We start from the raw sequence: 6,822 nt of genomic DNA on the forward strand, positions 1-6,822 counted from the left end.
TCCCCTGCAATTACCACATTCTTATCAATAAGGTTGCTTATGTTTATGAGTAGTTGTTTTATATATTTGGGGGCTCCGGTATTCGGCGCATAGACATTTATAATTGTTAGCTCTTCCTGATGGATAGACCCTGTAACTATTATATAATGTCCTTCTTCATCTCTTGTTACAGCCTTTAATTTAAAGTCTAGTTTGTCTGATATAAGTATGGCTACTCCAGCTTTCTTTTGGCTTCCAGTAGCATGATAAATAGTTCTCCATCCCCTCACTCTCAATCTAAAGGTGTCCTCAGGTCTAAAATGAGTCTCTTGTAGACAGCAAATAGATGGGTCTTGTTTTTTTATCCATTCTGATACCCTATGTCTTTTGGTTGGCGCATTTAATCCATTTACATTCAGTGTTATTATAGAAAGATATGGGTTTAGAGTCATTGTGATGTCTGTATGTTTTATGCTTGTAGTGATGTCTCTGGTATTTTGTCTCACAGGGTCCCCCTTAGGATCTCTTGTAGGGCTGGTTTAGTGGTGACAAATTCCTTCAGTTTTTGTTTGTTTGGGAAGACCTTTATCTCTCCTTCTATTCTAAATGACAGACTTGCTGGATAAAGGATTCTCGGCTGCATATTTTTTCTGTCTAGCACACTGAAAATCTCGTGCCAATTCTTTCTGGCCTGCCAAGTTTCAAAAGAGAGATCAGTCACGAGTCTTATAGGTCTCCCTTTATATGTGAGGGCACGTTTACCCCTTGCTGCTTTCAGAATTTTCTCTTTATCCTTGTATTTTGCCAGTTTCACTATGATATGTCATGCAGAAGATCGATTCAGGTTCCGTCTGAAGGGAGTTCTCTGTGCCTCTTGGATTTCAATGGCTTTTTCCTTCCCCAGTTCAGGGAAGTTCTCAGCTATTATTTCTTCAAGTACCCCTTCAGCACCTTTCCCTCTCTCTTCCTCCTCTGGGATACCAATTATGCGTATATTATTTCTTTTTAGTGTATCACTTAGTTCTCTAATTTTCCCCTCATACTCCTGGATTTTTTTATCTCTCTTTCTCTCAGCTTCCTCTTTTTCCATAACTTTATCTTCTAGTTCACCTATTCTCTCCTCTGCCTCTTCAATCCGAGCTGTGGTGGTCTCCATTTTGTTTTGCATTTCATTTAAAGCGTTTTTCAGCTCCTCATGACTGTTCCTTAGTCCCTTGATCTCTGTAGCAAGGGATTCTCTGCTGTCCTGTATACTGTTTTCAAGCCCGGCGATTAATTTTATGACTATTATTCTAAATTCACTTTCTGTTATATTATTTAAATCCTTTTTGATCAGCTCATTAGCTGTTGTTATTTCCTGGAGATTCTTCTGAGGGGAATTCTTCCGCTTGGTCATTTTGGATAGTCCCTGGCGTGGTGAGGACCTGCAGGGCACTTCCCCTGTGCTGTGGTGTATAACTGGAGTTGGTGGGCGGGGCCGCACTCCGACCTGATGTCTGCCCCCGGCCCACCGCTGGGGCCACAGTCCGACTGGTGTGTGCCTTCTCTTCCCCTCTCCTAGGGGCGGGATTCACTGTGGGGTGGCGTGGCCCGTTTGGGCTACTTGCACACTGCTAGGCTTGTGATGCTGGGGATCTGGCGTATTAGCTGGGGTGGGTAGGCAAGGTGCACAGGGGCAGGAGGGGCAGGCTTAGGTCGCTTCTCCTTAGGTGATCCACTTCAGGAGGGGCCCTGTGGCAGCGGGAGGGAGTCAGATCCGCTGCCGGAGGTTTGGCTCCGCAGAAGCACCGAGTTGGGTGTTTGCGCGGAGCGAGCAAGTTCCCTGGCAGGAACCGGTTCCCTTTGGGATTTTGGCTGGGGGATGGGCGGGGGAGATGGCACTGGCGAGCGCCTTTGTTCCCCACCAAACTGAGCTCTGTCGTCCGGGGGCTCAGCAGCTCTCCCTCCCTTTGTCCTCCAGCCTTCCCGCTTTCTGAGCAGAGCTGGTAACTTATGACCTCCCAGACGCTAAGTCGCGCTTGCTGTCGGAACACAGTCCGTCAGGCCCCTCCGCTTTTGCAGGCCAGACTCCGGGGCTCTGCTTGGCCGGCGAGCCGCCCCTCCGCCCCGGCTCCCTCCCGCCAGTCCGTGGAGCGCGCACCGCCTCGCCGCCCTTCCTACCCTCTTCCGTGGGCCTCTCGTCTGCGCTTGGCTCCGGTGACTCCGTTCTGCTAATCCTCTGGCGGTTTTCTGGGTTATTTAGGCAGGTGTAGGTGGAATCTACTTGATCAGCAGGACGCGCGGTGAGCCCAGCGTCCTCCTACGCCGCCATCTTCCTATTCCTCCCTTTATTGTCTTTTTAATGGGGACTGGGGGGTTGGGGGAAAGACACATGTGTTCCATCTACCATTGTCAACCAGAAGAGAGAAAACAGCAATACAAAAAGTTGGGGAGCACATATGACATGTATGTCTTGACAAAATGACACTGCCAGGGATCCAGAGCCAAAAGTAGAACTCAGGTTTCTCACATCATCTTTTTTTTTTAAAATGCAATCCCAGTAAGTAGTACTATTTTCCAAATTTGTTAATAAGAAACAGCTCATGATAAGAATCAACATTATTGACCGCCTAGTACGATTAGATGTCTAAGTTTATTAGGGCGGCCATAACAAAGTACCACAGACTGGGGGCCTTAAACAACAGAAGTTTATTTTCTTACAGTTCTGGAGGCTGGAAGTCCAAGATCAAGGTGTGAGTGCATATCCCTGGCATCTCTCCCTCTTCTTTAAAAAAAAATTTTTTTTAAACATTTATTCATTATTGAGAGACAGAGAGAGACAGAGCATGAGCATGGGAGGGGCAGAAAGAGAGGGAGACACAGAATCTGAAGCAGGTTCCAGGCCCTGAGCTGTCAGCACAGAGCCTGATGTGGGGCTCAAATTCACGAGCAGTGAGATCATGATCTGAGCTGAAGTCAGACGCCTGACTGAGCCACCCAGGTGCCCCTCTCCCTCTTCTCATAAGGACCCAGTCCTATTGGATTAGAGTCCCACTTATATGACCTCACTTAACCTTAATCACCTCTTTAAATACCTTCTCTCCAAATATAGTCAAATTTTGAGGTATGGGGGTTAGGAGTTCAACATACAAATTGGAGGCGGGGGACACAATTCAGTTCATAACATCAGACATTGTTCTAATTCACTTTATTTCGATTCCTTCACTTATTCCTCACAAGAAGCCAAGGGCTAAAAACTATCATTATATATTGAGGAAACTGTTGTTCAGAGAATTTAAGTAACTAACTCTAAGGCTCTATAGCTAGAAAGGCATTGCATTAATTTTCTACGGCTGCTATGACACATTACCACACACTTGGTTGCTTACAACCACACAGGTTTATTATCTTACAGTTGTATAGTTCACAAGTGTGAGATCTCACTGGGCTGAAATCAAGGTGTCAATAGGCTTCTTTCTTTTCCGGAGGCTCTAGAAAAAAAAAGTTTCCTCATCCTTTCCCATTTCTAGAGGCTGTCCACATTCATTAGCTCTTGGATTCTTCGTCCTTCTTAAAGACATAACTAGCAGGCCAAATTCTTTTCACACTGAATCACTCAGACCTTTTCTGTCTTCCTCTTATGAATTGAAGGACTCTTTGATTGTTTTGGGTTCACTTGGATAAAGCAAGATAACTCCCTACCTTAAGGTCTGCTGGTTAGCTATCTTAATTCCCCTTTGCCATGTAAGAATCATCTTATGTTGCTGCTATATTATATTTTACTTTAAACACTGGGACAGGGTTTGCCCTAACGGGAAGAGGACTGAAATCAGAATTGGGATACTGGCGTTGTTTTTGACAGTATCAGTTTGTAGTTACATCATCTTTGTCAAGATACGTTAGATCATATATGCTCTGAATCTTTTTATAGTGTATTCTATCTTTCTGTGGCAATGGTTCTCAACCACAGTGATCTGACAATATCTGGGACATTTGGGCTTGTCATGACCAGGAGAGGGGGAGGTGCTGTTGGTGTCTAATGGAGAGAAGCCAGGATGCTGCTAAATGAAATACAATACACAGGATAGCCCCCAACAACAAAGAATTCTCCGGCTCCAAATCCCAGTGGTGCTGAGATTGAAAAACCCTTCCCACCTGTTGTATGGAAAACGGACTGTAGAGCTGCAAAAGAAGATGGGGAATGAGCTACAAGGCAATAGCCAAGGTCCAGCTAGAGATCATTGTGCTTTCAACTAATGTAGCAGCAATAGAAATAGAGAAGTGGGGGGATTTAAGGTCTATTTTGGAAATAGAAGTGTAGGGCCTTGAGATGGATTCTATGTGGGAAGTGAGGATGGTGTCAAGGATGATTGTCAAGTTGCTTTTATGACCTTCTGGATAGATGGAGATGGAGTTACTGAAATGGAGACTTCCAGAGGCATAATGGATGATGTTTAAACAGATCTTCTTTTATGTCGATTCCAATCAAAGTACATTAACTCATCAATCCTCATGACAACTCAGTGAGGTAAGTACCATTCACATACCTTAATGAATGAAAATAAGGAGGTACAGAGAAGTCAAGTAACTTGCCAGGATCACCCAGCCAGTATTAAGCAGGTTTTGAAAGAATAATATCAAATTCCAGAGTCTGTGCTCTTAATCATCGCTTAATACCACCTTTTAGAAGAGCAGATCTGGGGAGAAAGATCAAATCTCTTCCCATGTCTTCATGTCCTTCACTCCTAAGATCAGAGTGCATACTCGATGACGTCAACACTCCTTTGCAGATGTACTCAACTTCTCTTTTCCTGTGATGCTTCCATTGTATAAAAAGGGCAACCCCTACCCAGGTTGAATCAATCAGCTGTATGCTTTTTCTGCTCTTGTACCTGAGATTTCAGGCATGGCTGGAGAAATCCACAGCACAGCAGGTCACCCCTTTATGTTTCTCTGGCCAGCACACTTTCTGTCCTACTCTCCATATGGCCTTATCCAGCCTCTCTCTGCTCACGTCTCCCCTCCATCGCTTACCCTGAACACTCAGTAGATATCCCTGTTCCCTATTTCACTAAGAAAATACAAGCACTGGGTTGACATTTCCTCATCTTCTAAGCACCCCCTAATTATAAATATATCCTTATTCCTACTCATTCTAGCCTCTTTTCCTCCCATATTATTAGAAAGTACATCATTCTTCCTAATATAAATTTCACATGATTTCATTCATATATGGTATTTAAGAAATTCCATGAACAGATGAACATAGGGGAAGGGAAGGAAAAGTAAGATAAAAAGAGACAAGGCAAACCATAAGAGACTCTTAAATACAGAAAACAAATTGAGGGTTGCTGGAGGGGAGGTGGGTGGGGTGATGGGTTAAATGGGTGATGGGCATTAAGGAGGGCACTTGCTGGGATGAGCAGTGGGTGTTATAAGTAAGTGATAAAACACTAAATTCTACTCCTGAAATCATTATTATACTATATGTTAACTAACTTGGATTTAAATAAAATTTAAACGAACCTGGGTGGTTCAATCAGTTGAGTGTCCAACTTTGGCTCGGGTCATGATCTCGTGGTTCATTGGTTCAAGCCCTGTGTCAGGCTCTGTGTTGACGGCTCAGAATCTGGAGCCTGCTTTGGGTTCTGTGTATTCCTCTTTCTCTGCCCCTTCCCCCTTTGTGCTCTGTCTCTCTGTCTCTCAAAAATAAATAAACATTTAAAAAATTAAATAAAATTTAAAAATAAAAAAAAGATCAATCCATCCCCTCATCTTGTGTTAGGGATTCAGCCTCCTCAGGGACCTCCTTCATGAATTATTCTAACGTTCTCCCGATAACTTCATCTTCTCTGACTTGTCCTGAACCTTCTCAGCACTTAAAGGCACTCAATGCTATGTTAGACATACATAAAGCACCACTCTGATCATGACTCGTGCTTAGTTGGTATCAGATATAGAAGAATAATATCCAGTGCACTCTGGTAAACCTGACTAGCAAACATTTCAGCTCTTTTGGGCACAAGATAGTCTTTAACTGTAAACTATGCCTTTATGGTAATTTATAAACATAACTAAAAGGTACTGATTTCTTTTCCAGTGCTAGGACAACTGTTCAAGTCAAATTTTAAAGAAACTATCCAATCATATTTCATTCCTAGGAAGAATCATTTCCTAACCATAAGGAGAATGCATGCCCTTAAACTTAGATCCACTCTGCTGTTGTATTTCAACCTTCACCCCTCGGGGTCTGGTCAAATGTACGTGTGCAGGAGGTGAGATACAGAGGAAGAACAAAGGCTAATTCCACCTGTGAGCGATGGCGGAAAAGGGTCAACCTCGTGTTTTTTAAGGAGTATGCATTCTTTCCTTCATTTACTCAGTCATTGAAAAAGAGTTATTGGGTTTCTGCTTTGAGCCAGGCACTGAGGAAAACAGATGCTAAACCCATCCTTAACCTCTAATGGAGATGCGGTGTCTTTAACAACAATCCTAACACAGGTCTCCAATCCCTTAGCTATGGTTTCAAAGTTCAAAGAACTTTGAAAACGAAAATATTTTTCAGAAGCATGCAATACTTGTTCGACAGCAAACCTGACCAGATTGACCTTGCAGCCATTCATAGACTTTATTCCAATTATTGAAACATATGCCATGTATTCAGACATATCACTGAAGAATATTAATATGTTAGGTTTACAGCATGTTGCCTGAGACCCAATGTGGGCACTATGAATGTGAAAATTCTGAAATGCCTCTGGCTATAGGAGTTTCTATGTACGGAATACATGTATGTGTAAAGAGAGACTCACATGGGGAACAAAACTGTTGAGTACCCCACTGAGTATCAAATACCATGCAAAT

This window comes from Leopardus geoffroyi, chromosome C1 (assembly GCF_018350155.1).
Source record: "Leopardus geoffroyi isolate Oge1 chromosome C1, O.geoffroyi_Oge1_pat1.0, whole genome shotgun sequence".
Taxonomy (NCBI): domain Eukaryota; kingdom Metazoa; phylum Chordata; class Mammalia; order Carnivora; family Felidae; genus Leopardus; species Leopardus geoffroyi.